Source organism: Brassica napus, chromosome C9, assembly GCF_020379485.1.
Source record: "Brassica napus cultivar Da-Ae chromosome C9, Da-Ae, whole genome shotgun sequence".
In the NCBI taxonomy this organism is placed as follows: domain Eukaryota; kingdom Viridiplantae; phylum Streptophyta; class Magnoliopsida; order Brassicales; family Brassicaceae; genus Brassica; species Brassica napus.
In genome coordinates, this window is record NC_063452.1 from 9,339,764 (window position 1) to 9,358,045 (window position 18,282).

The window sequence follows — 18,282 nt, forward strand, 5'->3', positions numbered from 1 at the left end:
GAAATATTAATTATATACAGTATTAAAATTAGGCAATTCCCTCAAATTGTCTTTTTAAGTTTTTATCACCAAAATAGCCATACAAAAAAAAAATAATACCAAAATAGCTTTTTTTATTTTTAAAAATTTTAATTTTAATTTTTTTTATTTTTTTAAATAAGAAAATAGCCCTCAACCGGGTTTCCAATGTGTTACTATATTCGAACAGAACCCGAGTAAACCCGAACCGATACCAAACCAAATTTTTATGATATCCGAATGAGATTGAATTTGTGCTCCCAAAAATCCAAACCTTAATTGACCCCGAACTGAAACCGGCTTGACATCCGAACACCCATGATCTATGCATAGTTTCTCATAAAGAAATGCATTGAAAATGGAGGGTGTAAAAAAGAATGTCCACCGAAAAAAATGACAGCTATATGCATCGTTTCTCATAAAGAGACTTTAGTCCAAAATACCGAAAACGGCCCTGGATTTTTTATATACTAAAGTACAAGTCCGTTGTCCACTAAAATGTTAACACACTGGCTATTGTTTTACAAAAAAAAAAAATTAGAAAAAAGCTATCACGTAATTTCCAAAATTTGCAACTTCAAATATCTAAACTCCTATATTTTCACCACTTCAAACATTTTTTTCCTACATAACTTTTGATCTACGAATCTGTTTCACGTCATATATAAGTAATATAACCTTTTTTTTTTGAAAAAAATATAAGTAATATAACTTCTCAAATCATGATATGACTTCAACCTGTTTCATCTTCTAATATATAATTTTCCATAACTGGCTTTTTTTCTCTCTTCTTCTCCATCGTTTCATATTCTGTTTTTCCAGCTTTTCAGTATATATTAAGTTAATTAAAAAACTTTTCAGTATATAAACAAAAATCAGTACAGGTCTGTGACTACTCTATTCATATTCCTTTTTTCTATTCTGTTCAAATTAATATCATTTGATTGGTTTAACATGATTCAGATAGAAGATGTAACTTGAGTATTCTGTTGTTTCAGAGCTTAATTCTTCAAAAAGACAGGGAAACAAGAGCAATGTTTGCAAATCAGGTAAAAATAAGTTAAGGCTTATCTTTAGGAATGTATATATACTTCAATCAAAAATTTCTAATCTTTAGAAGTTTTGCATGTTTTCGTGATGCTTCTATATAGAAAAGGAGTGAACACGTGATTAGTGGATCATTAACACAAGTATTATGCAAAATGTGAAGAGCAAATAAAAACAAAAACAAAAAGATAAAGCTAAAAATCTAGGAATTAACCATATGGAAAACAAGAAGATATTAGAGATTCAATTATGTTTCCCACCTTTTTTGTAGGCACTAATAGCAAAAAGAATGTCCTCCCATAGATAAGGTAATCAATCATGCAAACTTTACAGTTTCATCCTTGCTTTCTTTTTTCATAACTTCGATTTAAATTCGTAAACTATCTTTAATTTGTATTCCCTACATGCATTGATCTTCATTATATGTTATGTTTTTCTTTAGTTTACATTTTGTTCAATGTTATTATCAAGCTTCGTCCCGCCAAGTCCTTTCAGTTACCATTGCTACCTTTTCTTATATTGTTCATCATATTTCTGTGCAACAGCTGAAATGAACTACGATGCAATACAGCATATGAGGCCTCAAAAAAGATGTTTGTTTTAACCATTGGCTCAAACAAGATGTGACAGAAACAAAGTCAGAGGGACTCATTTCAAAGTTGGTGCACAATGGTGTCAGATAGTCAAAAAACGATGTGCATACAAGTGAGTGAATTCTTCTACCACAACAATATACTAGAGAATCCACATCATTTTACTGGATCAGATTATAACAACAGTATATCAGGTACGAAATTTTTTTTGAGGATCTCATCAGTTACCTCAATGGATCTTCCACCAATTTTATTGTACATATTAGAGTTTCATAAGATATGCATATTAATTTTTGTGGCCGTACGTAGTACGGGACAGAACACTAATTAAAACTATAAAGCAAAGGCTTTAACTGCTAGGATTTTGTTTTTGGTGTAGTGTGGTGTTTGTAAATTCTCCTCCTAACCCGTAGGCGCGAGTTCAATTCTCCCTCAACCTGTATGTTTGATCCGAGTCTAAACGGGTACCCAAACCCCTAGGATCGTGGCTGATATATATGGTTATGGTTTGTAAAGCACTTAAACAGGTATTTTTGGTGTAGTGTGGTGTTTTCTTTAGACAGTATATAGATTCGGATCGGCACAGAAAATATCTGATCCGAGTCTAAACGGGTACCCAAACGCCTAGGCTTAATAAGAACCTAAGCCTTTCAAACTTAAAGAAAACTTCTTGTAAGACTTCGCTTGATTAGTCTGAAAAGTAAAAAAAAAATATATATATATATATATATATATATATATATTGTATTTTTAAGAATGTTCTGAGATACGATAGCTAAATAAGTCTTTCATATTCTTTTATTTTTTTTGGTTGAAGTCTTTCATAATTTATGGAATGATATTAATGACATCAAAATAAATATTATATGTAAACCAATTTGAAATAACAAAAAAGCTTAGCTACCATTAAAATGTAAGGTTGTTGTCACTGTCTGATATAAAACGAATCGTGGTCTCTCAATGGATACTGGCGGGACTTGGGGCTCGTAAAGACAAGTAAAACGTCTCCCTCTTGATGGCTGTGTATACATGTAACAGTCTAACAGATGTACTCCTCAATCTGATATTTATATATTATGGTCATCGACCGACGGTATCCTTTTTCTTAAATATATGTGAATTTGTAAGAAAGAGTTTTGGTCGTAGAAGTTTCACTGAAAAATAATCACAAGTTTATTTCAATTTCTTGTCATCTCTATATATCAGTTCCACTTCAAATCTTTTATAAACGAGAACTAAAGCCTATTTTCTTTTGCTTGATGATAAATTAAGAGCCTGAAACTGACTGAGAATTAATTTGGGGAATTGGAACATGATTTTTTGTGGAATCTAATGATTCTAATAGTTGAAAGAATTTTACCAGTTAACAAGATTTAACAAATTTTACCAAAAATTTTTACATGAACTTTTATTACTTGTGTATAAAATTCTATTGATTGTTATTAACTTTTAAAGTAAGAAATTGATGGTGGTAGGGAAAAGGGAATGAGAATCATTTCAATTACTTCGTTCTCAACAAATTATGGTAAGAGCCCAGATTTTTTGAGTTTTTCAAAAAATTTATGTAACTTCGAATTTTTCAAATACTAATAAAGAATACGTTATGATGACATGTTTTTTTTCTTACACATCTCATATAGTTTTCTATCTTTTGTTTATTTATTAACAAATATATATATATATATTACTATTAGTGGTTGTTTAGTAGTTTATGCTCATTTAGCTTTGTATAGTTTGTTATTTGTTTTGGTTTGAGTCGTACATGTAAAATTATAGAAAAGAACTGAAATTGTGTTAATGTTAAAGTTGTGATTTGTATTATTTTATTATTCAATTTTGTGTGGTTTTGTATATGAGTGTATTTTACTAAATAGGTTTCAAAAATTTTATGTGTGTAGATGACATTCTCAAAGTTGAGTTTTATGAGTAAAAACAAAGAAAATTTACATTCCAATAACAATAGATTTTAATGAAAAGTAAAATTTTCCAGTAACAAAAAAATTTGAGTGGAATTTAAAAGTCTCACACCCCAATAACAATGGATTTTATTCAGATTTTAAAAATTTATAAACCAATAACAACGGAATCTCAAAATTTAATAATTTCTCTACAATTCTACTACCAATAACTGTTAGCTATTTGTGAATTCATAGTTTACGAAACTAATATTTATTTGAGGATGAATTATTCTCATTTGTATTTATATTAGTTTAGAAATATTATTCATATACTTCCATTTCTGTATTAAACTATATATCTTGTAACTTATTTTGTCATGAGGGTTATGAATAACGCCCATGACAATTATCTCAGTAAACATTAAGTAAACACGTTCCCTTCACAGACATAAATAATTACTTGCTATCAATCTGTCATCACCGATTTATCACTTTGTTTCATATTGAAATTTTCAAATCCAATACATTGACTTTTATTAAAACTCCTTATGAAAAAGACATCTCGAAATATAACTAAGTTAAATTAAATTAAGTTAAATTAAAATGTTATGGACACAATCGATCACTAATAATGTACTTTTGTCGATTTGTTTATCGTTATATCAATTTAGTTAACAACCCTTTAAAACTAAACATCATCACAGTTGGCATTAAGTAAACTGTTCCATTCACAGAGATCAATCTTGTCCAAGTTAGTGCCATGCGTCTTCTTCTAGATGTTTTCGAGTTGATGTGAGGCCGTAATATTTAGCTATACAAAAATTAAGAAGCCAATTAATGTAATATCTAAACAAGCCAATAAACTTTAGACACTGAAATAATGAGGTAGTGAAGACAATCAGAAAAAGATGAAACATTCAGTTGAACTGAACATGTTTTGCTTCTTCACTTGTTCTGGTAGTTAGATCAATATATATATTAGTATTATAAATTAAAAACGCGTGACTAAAAAGGTTCTAATTGCAATATAGCCCAATTTTCTTTTTCTTTTTTTTTGTCAAACCCCGATTTTCTTTCTTATATCTCTGAAATAATATATAATCTTGAAAAATAACTAAAAAGCTATACTTTAAAATGGAAAAGATTGACAAGAAATTGATCTTATTGCTTTGTGGTATACCAGATTTGAAGAAATAGATTTATAATCTTCAAATGAACTCAAGAGGGTTGACCTTGTGTTCATTAATTTTATTTGATATACCTATGCTTAAGTCTGAATTAGCCAGTCCTCTTTTTTTATGAAAGTTTTGTAATGATAGTTTAGATTCTTCATTTTTGTTTAAGAAACTCCGCTTAAAATTAAACGAGACGCCAGAACAGTGAAATACTTATAGTCCAGATGCAAAAAATTGTTAAAATGATTTCTGTTTGTGTGTAAACTTTTTTTACATAAGAAAAACCAAATATTTTGTTTTTCATATAACCATTAGATTAACTTGCGCAGAACGGAAGTATTATAGTCTTAGTTTGTTTGTCTTGTGATATGCATTTAGAGTATTAAATATACATGTTTATATGTTAAAGTAATATTTATGATAAAAACACAGTATGTTGTTTTTCATAATCAACCATCATTTTCCACTTACAGTAAATGGAAATAATTATTTTCTTGTATAGTTGAGTTTTGATTTTGCATTTAATTTTGAAGAAATAAAATGCTGGTAAAACAGTATCAAATATATAATTTATTGCATATACACTACAAGAAAACACACAACATTCTGACGGACAATATTTTCGTCGGTTTTCTTTGATGACATTCCGACGAGATACCGACGAAACATATAATTTCATGTTCGTCGGTATTTCGTCGAAAAATTCTGACGAAATACCGACGTAAGTCAGGTTGTCGGAAATATCCGACAAAATTCCGACAGAATATTATAATTTTGTGGTTTCGATAGGGATTTGAAGTTCGTCAGAATTCCATCGAAATATTCCGACGGAAATCCGACGGGTTTTTGACTTTCGTCGGAATGTCGTCGGAATTTTCTACGACGAAACAGATTTTAGATTTGCAAAGTTATTATAAATGTATAATTTGATACTTAAAATATCCAAATAACACATTTATAAATTTATAATATGAAATTAGTTCACACCGTTAAAGTTTTTCATATAAAAAAATTATTTACGTATACATATCAACGTATTCGTAACATCCTCCAATAACACTTATATACTTATACAAACATATTACGGTAATATAAGAGTAGATTTTGATTTTGTATAATATCGAGTGAAACAAGTAATTATTTTTGTTAAACCTCTTATAAATCATTTACATACTATCAAATATTTCTATGTGATCGTTAGACTGTTGTTTTGAAACCTCAAATTCTTATTTCTCTAAATTCCGTCGGAAATCCGTCGAAAATTCCAACCATATTCCGACGGAAAATACCGACAAAATTCCGACGGACTCTAACCCCGACCAATCAAAAGACATGCAGAAACTCATAGTTTCTCGAGGCTTCCTTTGGCGATATTCTCGAAACATTCCAACGGAATTCCGACGAAATAAATGTGACGAACAGGTTTCGTCGGAATTTCGTCGGACTTTTTCACTTTACCCGGGAAGAGAATTTGCGAAATTTATATGATTAACCGCTTAAAATAGAACCGACCGAATTCTGACGGAAACTCTCCGTCGGTTTATTTTTAATACATAAACCGACCCTTCTTCTTCTTCCTCATTTTTTCTCTTCTCCTCTGCAATCTTTGCGGTCTTACTCCTCTCTCTCTCTCTCACAAATCTGTGACTCCGACCCCAAATCCTCCAAATCTCTTCCTCAATCATGTAAGTCATCTAAACCCTTCTTTAAATTACATTTTTTTAGGTTGGAATGTTAGAATTGTGGATTTTAGGTTTTGAATCTGAAGATTTAGGATAGAATTGATAGTTTTAGGAGTTATATGTTGTTAGATTTTGTTTTAGGTTGTTGTTTTGTATGTAGATTGAAACTTTTAGATGTTAAGATTTTAGAATTTATATGTTAAATATTTTTATAAGAACATTTTTTGTGTATTTATAATGCTTTCAAGTTTTTACTATCTTTTATTGTTTCAAAACGTTTTTATAATTTTATATAACGTTTTAAGCTTTTTATAAAACATTTTAAGTTTCTATAAAATTTTTTTTAAGTTTGTTATAATTTATAAAAAGTTTTCTGGTTTCTAAAATTTATCAAAACCTTTTTCGCCTTTTTAAGAACCTTTTCAATCAATAAAATGTTTTTGTGTTTTTTTTTAGATTTAATTAAAATGTTTTCAGTTAGTAGAAAAAGGTTTCAATTACAAAAAGTTTTTTAAAATTTTTAAAAATGTTTTCTCTTTGTTTTAAAATATTTTCAATTTCTAAACCGTTATATATTTTAAAAATTTATAAAAACATTTATTATAAAGGATTTTAAAACAATTATACTACAAAAATGTTTTTCTAATTTTAATTATATATATATAAAGAATTAAAAATATTTATTATAAATGATTTTTAAAAAATAATTATCTTAAAAAACGTTTTTATAATTTTAAAATTTTATATATATTTAATGAATTAAAAATATTTATTAAAAATATTTAAATAAAATCTGTTTTATTTTTTTTTTAAATAATTTATAAAGTCCGCCGGAATTTTGTTGGAAATCTGTCCGTCGAAATTTCGTCGGAAATATGTCCGTCGTTAAATGTTCTTTTGTTCGGTTAATGAAGGAACGTATGGGTCAGTTAGTAGACGCACAAAAAGAAGTAACAATTACTTCAGAAGCGTCAGAGAGGGAACTTGAACTCGAAGCACAACTCGTCGAGACACGCAGTATTATTCAAGAACAGGTACTCTTATTAGATTTCTCAAATACTATGTATCTTCTAGAAACATTACAAAATTTTATAATCGTGTATTTTTTATTTTACGTAGGAATCTATAATGTCTAAGCATTTGCCAAAGACAGACCGGAGAAGAAACTCAGCTCCTCCTTCACAGTCTCTCAGTGGACTTCGTGGCTGACTTAGATTGTGGACCTCTCTGGTGCAAAATATATCAAATCTCTTAACAAGGAAATGTCTCATGTCTTTTATAATCAATTTACAGAAGAGTTTATATGAATTATTAATGGATGTGGATTCGTATTTGTAACATTGTACAGAAGAACATCTCGGTTGTTTATTTTTGGAGATAGTTACATGATAAGACACTTTTCTAATCAATAACAATTTGGGTACTTTCCGACACCCACCCACTTTTGCTAACAAAAATCTCTGAAAATCCAAAAAAAAAAAAGTCTCTGGAAATCTAAAGTGTGATTGGTTATCGATTAGAGTAAAATGGTGAGAAAATATGGTGAAAATGAGAGGGATAGAAAATAATAACGTTGAAGTAAACTTTTTCATCTCGTTAATAGTTGAGGTAAGATTTATTCTACTTTTAGGTTTTTACTGGTGATAATTAAAATATGAATATGAATAAGTAAGAAAAAAAAACATGAAAAAAATAAATGGAATAAAAATGAATATTTATTTCTTTTGTTTCATATCAATTTTGATAAGGATTGTATTTTTTTCTATAGTTCCTTAAAATTCAAAGAATGACAAGGAATCAAACGCAACGAAAATTTCATTTATGGGGAATTTTCGCTGCATTTGATTCCTCATGAATGGTGTAATTTAAAAAAAATGAGTAAGAATTGACTATTCCTTTTATTCCCTATGTCACCATTTAGACCCACTTTAATTTACTCTAATTCTATTTTAGAGTAAAATAGATGAAATCATATTCCACTTGATTGGATGAAAAGTAGAGTAAATTGGCTGAAATAAATTTCCAGCCACTTTAATTTACTCTAATTCTACCATACAGTAATGTAACTCTAATTAATTAGGAATTAGTTATATGCTAAACGACAACTACGCTTCCCTAGTCCTAACTAGGCCTGGGCATAAAAATCGAGAATCAAAAATCATATCGGAACCGAACCAAAAATCAAACCCGAAAACGAACCGATGTTCAAAAATAACCGAACGGTTCCTATTTTTTTATAACCGCAACCGAACCGAACCGAACCAAACCTAGGACCGAATGGATACCCGAATATCCAGAATACAATTTATATATCTAGAAATATTAATTATATACAGTATTAAAATTAGGCAATTCTCTCAAATTGTCTTTTTAAGTTTTTACCACCAAAATAGCCCTACAAAAAGAAAAAAATACCAAAATAGCTCTTTTTATTTTTAAAAATTTTAATTTTAATTTTTTTTATTTTTTAAAATAAGAAAATAGCCCTCAACCGGGTTTTCAGTGTGTTACTATATTCGAACAGAACCCGAGTAAACCCGAACCAACACCAAACCAAATTTTCATGATATCCGAATGAGATTGAATTTGTGCTCCCAAAAATCCAAACCTTAATTGACCCCGAACTGAAACCGGCTGGACATCCGAACACCCATGATCTATGCATCGTTTCTCATAAAGAAATGCATTGAAAATGGAGGGTGCAAAAAAGAATGTCCACCGAAAAAAATGACAGCTATATGCATCGTTTCTCATAAAGAGACTTTAATCCAAAATACCGAAGACGGCCCTGGATTTTTTATATACTAAAGTACAAGTCACTTGTCCACTAAAATGTTAACACATTGGCTATTGTTTTACAAAAAAAAAAAAAAAAATTAGAAAAAAGTTATCACATAATTTCCAAAATTTGCAACTTCAAATATCTAAACTCCTGCATTTTCACCACTTCAAACATTTTTTCCTACATAATTTTTGATCTACGAATCTGTTTCACGTCATATATAAGTAATATAACTTTTTTTTTTTGAAAAAAGTATAAGTAATATAACTTCTCAAATCATGATATGACTTCAACCTGTTTCATCTTCTAATATATAATTTTCCATAACTGGTTTTTTTCTCTCTTCTTCTCCATCGTTTCATATTCTGTTTTTCCAGCTTTTCAGTATATATTAAGTTAATTAAAAAAAGCTTTTCAGTATATAAACAAAAATCAGTACAGGTCTGTGACTACTCTATTCATATTCCTTTTTTTCTATTCTGTTCAAATTAATATCATTTGATTGGTTTAACATGATTCAGATAGAAGATGTAACTTGAGTATTCTGTTGTTTCAGAGCTTAATTCTTCAAAAAGACAGGGAAACAAGAGCAATGTTTGCAAATCAGGTAAAAATAAGTTAAGGCTTATCTTTAGGAATGTATATACTTCAATCAAAAATTTCTAATCTTTAGAAGTTTTGCATGTTTTCGTGATGCTTCTATATAGAAAAGGAGTGAACACGTGATTAGTGGATCATTAACACAAGTATTATGCAAAGTGTGAAGAGCAAATAAAAACAAAAACAAAAAGATAAAGCTAAAAATCTAGGAATTAACCATATGGAAAACAAGAAGATATTAGAGATTCAATTATGTTTCCCACCTTTTTTGTAGGCACTAATAGCAAAAAGAATGTCCTCCCATAGATAAGGTAATCAATCATGCAAACTTTACAGTTTCATCCTTGCTTTCTTTTTTCATAACTTCGATTTAAATTCGTAAACTATCTTTAATTTGTATTCCCTACATGCATTGATCTTCATTATATCTTATGTTTTTCTTTAGTTTATATTTTGTTCAATGTTATTATCAAGCTTCGTCCCGCCAAGTCCTTTCAGTTACCATTGCTACCTTTTCTTATATTGTTCATCATATTTCTGTGCAACAGCTGAAATGAACTACGATGCAATACAACATATGAGGCCTCAAAAAAGATGTTTGTTTTAACCATTGGCTCGAAAAAGATGTGACAGAAACAAAGTCAGAGGGACTCATTTCAAAGTTGGTGCACAATGGTGTCAGATAGTCAAAAAACGATGTGCATACAAGTGAGTGAATTCTTCTAACACAACAATATACTAGAGAATCCACATCATTTTACTGGATCAGATTATAACAACAGTATATTAGGTAGGGAAATTTTTTTGAGGATCTCATCAGTTACCTCAATGGATCTTCCACCAATTTTATTGTACATATTAGAGTTTCATAAGATATGCATATTAATTTTTGTGGCCGTACGTAGTACGGGACAGAACACTAATTAAAACTATAAAGCAAAGGCTTTAACTGCTAGGATTTTGTTTTTGGTGTAGTGTGGTGTTTGTAAATTCTCCTCCTAACCCGTAGGCGCGAGTTCAATTCTCCCTCAACCTGTATGTTTGATCCGAGTCTAAACGGGTACCCAAACCCCTAGGATCGTGGCTGATATATATGGTTATGGTTTGTAAAGCACTTAAACAGGTATTTTTGGTGTAGTGTGGTGTTTTCTTTAGACTGTATATAGATTCGGATCGACACTGAAAATATCTGATCCGTGTCTAAACGGGTACCCAAATACCTAGGTTTAATAAGAACCTAAGCCTTTCAAACTTAAAGAAAACTTTTTGTAAGACTTCGCTTGATTAGTCTGAAAAGTAAAAAAATATATATATATATATATTGTATTTTTAAGAATGTTCTGACATACGATAGCTAAATAAGTCTTTTATATTTTTTTTATTTTTTTTGGTTGAATTCTTTCATAATTTATGGAATGATATTAATGACATCAAAATAAATATTATATGTAAACCAATTTGAAATAACAAAAAAGCTTAGCTACCATTAAAATGTAAGGTTGTTGTCACTGTTTGATATAAACGAATCGTGGTCTCTCAATGGATACTGGCGGGACTTGGGGCTCGTAAAGACAAGTAAAACGTCTCCCTCTTGATGGCTGTGTATACATGTAACAGTCTAACGGATGTACTCCTCAATCTGATATTTAATATTATGGTCATCGACCGACGGTATCCTTTTTCTTAAATATATGTGAATTTGTAAGAAAGAGTTTTGGTCGTAGAAGTTTCACTGAAAAATAATCACAAGTTTATTCAATTTCTTGTCATCTCTATACATCAGTTCCACTTCAAATCTTTTATAAACGAGAACTAAAGCCTATTTTCTTTTGCTTGATGATAAATTAAGAGCCTGAAACTGACTGAGAATTAATTTGGGGTAATTGGAACATGATTTTTTGTGGAATTTGATGATTCTAATAGTTGAAAAAAATTTACCAGTTAACAAGATTTAACAAATTTTATCAAATATTTTTACATGAATTTTCATTACTTGTGTATAAAATTCTATTAATTGTTATTAACTTTTAAAGTAAGAAATTGATGGTGGTAGGGGAAAGGGAATGAGAATCATTTCAATTAATTCGTTCTCAACAAATTATGGTAAGAGCCCAGATTTTTTGAGTTTTTCAAAAAATTTATGTAACTTCGAATTTTTCAAATACTAATAAAGAATACGTTATGATGACATGTTTTTTTTCTTACACATCTCATATAGTTTTGTATCTTTTGTTTATTTATTAACAAATATATATATATATATATATTACTATTAGTGGTTGTTTAGTAGTTTATGCTCATTTAGCTTTGTATAGTTTGTTATTTGTTTTGGTTTGAGTCGTACATGTAAAATTACAGAAAAGAACCGAAATTGTGTTTATCGTCTATGTTAAAGTTGTGATTTGTATTATTTTATTATTCAATTTTGTGTGGTTTTGTATGTGAGTGTATTTTACTACATAGGTTTCAAAAAATTTATGTGTGTAGATGACATTCTCAAAGTTGAGTTTTAGGAATAAAAACAAAGAAAATTTACATTCCAATAACAATAGATTTTAATAAAATCTTACAATTAATGAAAAATAAAATTTTTCCGGTAACAAAAAAAATTGAGTGGAATTTAAAAGTCTCGCACCCCAATAACAATGGATTTTATTCAGATTTTAAAAATTTATAAACCAATAACAACGGAATCTCAAAATTTGATAATCTCTCTACAATTCTTCTACCAATAACTGTTAGCTATTTGTGAATTCATAGTTTACGAAACTAATATTTGTTTGAGGATGAATTATTCTCATTTGTATTTATATTAGTTTAGAAATATTATTCATATACTTCCATTTCTGTATTAAACTATATATCTTGTAACTTATTTTGTCATGAGGGTTATGAATTACGCCCATGACAATTATCTCAGTAAACATTAAGTAAACACGTTCCCTTCACAGACATAAATAATTACTTGCTATCAATCTGTCATCACCGATTTATCACTTTGTTTCATATTGAAATTTTCAAATCCAATACATTGACTTTTATTAAAACTCCTTATGAAAAAGACATCTCGAAATATAACTAAGTTAAATTAAATTAAGTTAAATTAAAATGTTATGGACACAATCGATCACTAATAATGTACTTTTGTCGATTTGTTTATCGTTATATCAATTTAGTTAACAACCCTTTAAAACTAAACATTATCACAGTTGGCATTAAGTAAACTGTTCCATTCACAGAGATCAATCTTGTCCAAGTTAGTGCCATGCGTCTTCTTCTAGATGTTTTCGAGTTGATGTGAGGCCGTAATATTTTTTTTTTTTTCATCAAATTTTGATTTAATAAAAAGAAACGGCCAAGCCCAACGGCCAAATCCCAAATACAAAGGCCCATAATACTATTTGGCCAACCAAAAAACAAACAAAAGCCTAACCCCAAATTGGCTGCACCGGCCCAAAAGCCACATCCTCGAGCCCAGCACCGACCGGCTCTGGAACGCGTGCGTCGGGGAGGCTGAAGCGAGACACGTGTGGAGATCCTGACCGTCTGTGCGCCACGCATCGCTCCGCCTCGATCCAACCTTCTCCGTGTGAGGCCGTAATATTAGCTATACAAAAATTAAGAAGCCAATTAATGTAATATCTAAACAAGCCAATAAACTTTAGACACTGAAATAGTGAGGTAGTGAAGACAATCAGAAAAAGATGAAACATTCAATTGAACTGAACATGTTTTGCTTCTTCACTTGTTCTGGTAGTTAGATCAATATATATATTAGTATTATAAATTAAAAACGCGTGACTAAAAAGGTTCTAATTGCAATATAGCCCAATTTTCTTTTTCTTTTTTTTTTGTCAAACCCCAATTTTCTTTCTTATATATCTGAAATAATATATAATCTTGAAAAATAACTAAAAAGCTATACTTTAAAATGGAAAAGATTGACAAGAAATTGATCTTATTGCTTTGTGGTATACCAGATTTGAAGAAATAGATTTATAATCTTCAAATGAACTCAAGAGGGTTGACCTTGTGTTCATTAATTTTATTTGATATACCTATGCTTAAGTCTGAATTAGCCAGTCCTCTTTTTTTATGAAAGTTTTGTAATGATAGTTTAGATTCTTCATTTTTGTTTAAGAAACTCCGCTTAAAATTAAATGAGACGCCAGAACAGAGAAATACTTATAGTCCAGATGCAAAAAATTGTTAAAATGATTTCTGTTTGTGTGTAAACGTTCTTTACATAAGAAAAACCAAATATTTTGTTTTTCATATAACCATTATATTAACTTGCGCAGAACGGAAGTATTATAGTTTTAGTTTGTTTGTCTTGTGATATGCATTTAGAGTATTAAATATACATGTTTATATGTTAAAATAATATTTATGATAAAAACACAGTATGCTGTTTTTCATAATCAACCATCGTTTTCCACTTACAGTAAATGGAAATAATTATTTTCTTGTATATTTGAGTTTTGATTTTGCATTTAATTTTGAAGAAATAAAATGCTGGTAAAACAGTATCAAATATATAATTTATTGCATATAAGCACACAAAGTATCAAATTAAGCACAGGTCTAAACACGAATAGTTATCAAATCATAGTCCTTAAAAGTCGTAGAAATAAACAATCTATAAGCAATTTAAAAAATGTATATATGTAATACACATATAAACAAAAGGAAGTTAAATAATGACTAATTGTAGTATTGATTCTTTAGGATTGGGGCTAACATATAACTGACGAGTGTTAGGCCAGAAGAGCTTAAGATATGGACTACCTAACAATAGTTTCACTTAATTAAGAAAAATATGTTAGGCTTGACTTATTACAATTTAATTTGAAAAGTTTAAAGAAGTAAAAAAAATGAGAAAATGAAAAACAAAGTAAAATTGAGAACATGGACATCCTCCAGCAGAGCTACCTGCCTTGTGAGATAAATAAAAAAAGCATTAAAGTCTCACCCATATAAAGTTTGCTTCATCTTTTTGTACACTTCATTACCACCAAAACGCAAATCACCAAACGCTAAACGCAGAAACTCAGTTTTCGGTTACCTAATTATCTGTGGACGCCCTCACCGTAAACCTTCACCAACCCAAATTTAATTCTTCTGTGTTTTTATTCACAAACTACATAAAGACAGAGAGATAATAATAACTTTCTCTTCTCTGTCCCTTCCTCTTCCTCTTCCTCCTCCTTTTTCTTCCCTCTGTGATTCATTAGTTGCGTAAAACCTCGAGTTTCTTCTGTTCCATTAACACAATGAAGTACATTCGAAGCAACAGCCTGAAACGTCTCTTCTCTTTCAAACGACGCAGTTTCGACTCCGACTCTGAAAACTCAACTCCACATGCCAAATGCGTGGAGGGTTTTCAAGAAGCAGAGCAGTTTCAAAGACCCAAGTGGAAATGTTTCTCCTTTGAAGAAATCTACGACGCAACCAACGGTTTCAGCTCAGGTTCTGTCTCCAAATTCAAGAAACTTTGATTCTCTCTCTATAATGTCTTACTTTCACTAAAAGGGTTTTGTTCTTCTGCAGAGAACTTGGTAGGAAGAGGTGGATTTGCAGAGGTGTACAAAGGGATTTTGAGTAAAAGTGGTGAAGAAATTGCTGTGAAGAGGATAACGAGAGGAGGGAGAGAAGATGAGAGGAGAGAGAAAGAGTTTCTAATGGAGATTGGAACAATAGGACATGTCTCACATCCTAATGTCTTGTCTCTTCTTGGTTGTTGTATTGACAATGGTCTCTATCTTGTTTTCATCTTCTCTTCAAGAGGCTCTGTTGCTTCTCTCCTTCATGGTACATATAACCCACAAACCTTAGAACTTGAACTTTTATGAACATTTGATGCTTTTCTTGAACATGGTTTCAGCAAATTTTGCTTAAAAATTGATGCTTTCATTATGTTATTTGGTGTTTTTGTTTTGTTTTGAAGTCTGTTTTTTATAATAATGTTTATGTAGATTTGAATCAAGCACCATTGGAGTGGGAGACAAGGTATAAAATTGCAATTGGGACAGCAAAAGGGCTTCATTATTTACACAAAGGTTGTCAGAGAAGGATCATCCACAGAGACATTAAATCCTCCAATGTTCTCTTAACCCAAGATTTTGAACCACAGGTACCCTGTTTATTTTCTTTCTCTTCCATCTTAATTTCCTAACTGTTTCACTGTTAAATATATTTTTTATTTTATTATTTAATAATTGTATTCAAAGAAAAAATAATTGTCTTTGTATTTTTAGATATCTGATTTTGGGTTGGCAAAATGGCTGCCTTCTCAATGGTCTCACCATTCCATTGCTCCAATCGAAGGCACATTTGGGTATTTTTGTACTCAAATTTTATTTCCATATTTAAACTATATAACAAACTGCATGTGTTTCCTTTAAACATATTGATTGATCATTTTGAATAAAAACAGGCACTTAGCTCCAGAGTACTATACGCATGGGATTGTGGATGAGAAGACTGATGTATTTGCCTTTGGAGTGTTCTTGCTTGAACTCATTTCTGGTAAAAAACCTGTTGATGCATCCCACCAAAGCCTACACAGCTGGGTAAATCCAATTTAACCCGAATTTATTTACTATTTACTGGTATTTTTTTACTATTGACAACTTTTATTTCATATTTTTAAAGTGTGATTGGTAAAGGTCGTAGAAGCTCTTTATAGCTTTTCCACTCACTTCTTTATAATACTTTTACCAATCAGAACTGTATGAAATTAAAAAAAAACTTCGATGAAGTAAGTTATTTTTACATAAAAAGATTTTTTTTTAGATCAAGAGCCAAACGGACCCTTGGCCATATATTTTTCCATCTAGTTACATAGAAATGAATTCATAGTGTAATTACATATTAATATTGTAACAGGCGAAAACGATAATAAAAGATGGAGAGATTGAGAAGTTGATGGATCCAAGGATCGGTGAAAACTTTGATATCCAACAGCTTCATCGCATAGCTTTCGCTGCGTCTCTCTGCATCCGATCATCGTCTCCATGTCGGCCTTCCATGATCGAGGTATTTTAGTTTATTTGGCATTTTTTACATATTTGGCTGTTCCTTTTTCTTCTAGCTAGGATGCTTATTTGTTTTTTTATTCCGTTCATTTTAATAATTGAAAACCTACTTTGGGCAACAGAAGAGTAATATGTATTATTATTATGAATTTTTGAAAAGCTAAAGTAATTTTTATGATTGGTTCATAATGAGGCGTAGTATCGTGTCAATATGTTACTCAATGATTCGCTTTTCAGTTAGATAATTGGCTGCGTGACTAAAAAGTATCTTTGTTGTTCATTATGTGAACTAAAAAAACTACAATTCTTAGAAAAATGTAAAGAAAATAATCATAATTTTAGTACCACATATAACATTCACATTTATTTTGTGTTCATATAAAGCTGTTTTTTAATTTATTGTATAAGATATAGGAACCTCTTTTTAAGTTTAATATAAAGAAGATTAGTATTTAGTCCGGACGAGGTAGTCCAAGTGGCAGGACGGGCCTGTGGTGGCAACCATCATCCGGGTTCGATTCCCTCCCCATGCGGAAACTACCCTGCCTTTTTTGGACACCAAAGTGGTACTGGGTTCGATCCAGCCCAGGTAAAGCCCTCCCGGATGAAGTGGACCGCTGCCTGACCGGACCCAGGGGAATGATCCGCGAAGCGGGGAACCCCTAGATTATCAAAAAAAAAAAAAAAAAAAAAAAGAAGAGTAGTATTATATATGAATAAGCTCCTTTACCGACACCTAATCTCAATCACAGTCGCATACAAAACAAAACAAGCACTATATTTTCTCTTTTTGGGTCCAAACAATATGTTTTCTAAAACCAGATTTTGATAGGGTTATTGAATAAAGAAAAGTCATGTCATATAAAGAGGCTCCTTTACCGACACTTAATTTTGATCAATAGTACAAAGAAACTATTAAACCAGATTTTCTAGATCAAACACACATAATCACAGCATCATTACAAGATTGGTACTAAGATATGTTATTTTCTTGGTTAAACATCTAAGATATGTTATGAATCTTTCCTTTAGAATGAACTTTGTGTTTTTGAATTTGTGGCACATTAGGTATTAGAAGTACTACAAGGAGAAGATATAGAGAAGGAAAAATGGAAAATGGAAGAGGAAGAAGAAGTGAAGGAAGAGTTTTGGGGATACGAAGATCTTGAGGATTGTGAATGTGATTCTTCAATCTCACTTTCCCCCCCCCCCCCCCCCCCCCCCCCCCCGGCTCTTTCTCTAATCGAAGCTCTTCCAATCGTAGTCGCTAGGTATGAAATTAGTTGTACAATTTGAAATATCAATTTTGTTTACTGTATATATTTGTTTAGACTTGTCTATTTCATGAACACTTGTAGTATTCAATGAGGTGTTTTATTTATTTTTCGATGTGGACAGTTAATAATATTTAAACCAAACTCTATCCAGAGTTTGCAAACCCCATATGATC

The 18,282-nt window shown here is 30.5% G+C and overlaps 1 long non-coding RNA gene and 1 pseudogene across 1 annotated transcript; both read left to right on the forward strand.

Annotated features, from left to right (window-relative positions):
* Positions 1-910: 910 nt before the first annotated feature.
* On the forward strand, positions 911-7,846 carry LOC106405560. Its single transcript, XR_007329287.1, has 5 exons — positions 911-1,067; positions 1,337-1,373; positions 1,611-6,416; positions 7,328-7,447; positions 7,533-7,846. It is a non-coding gene; the product is annotated as an uncharacterized LOC106405560 (long non-coding RNA).
* A 7,069-nt stretch (positions 7,847-14,915) lies between these two features.
* LOC106402634 lies at positions 14,916-18,275 on the forward strand (annotated as a pseudogene).
* Positions 18,276-18,282: the final 7 nt, after the last annotated feature.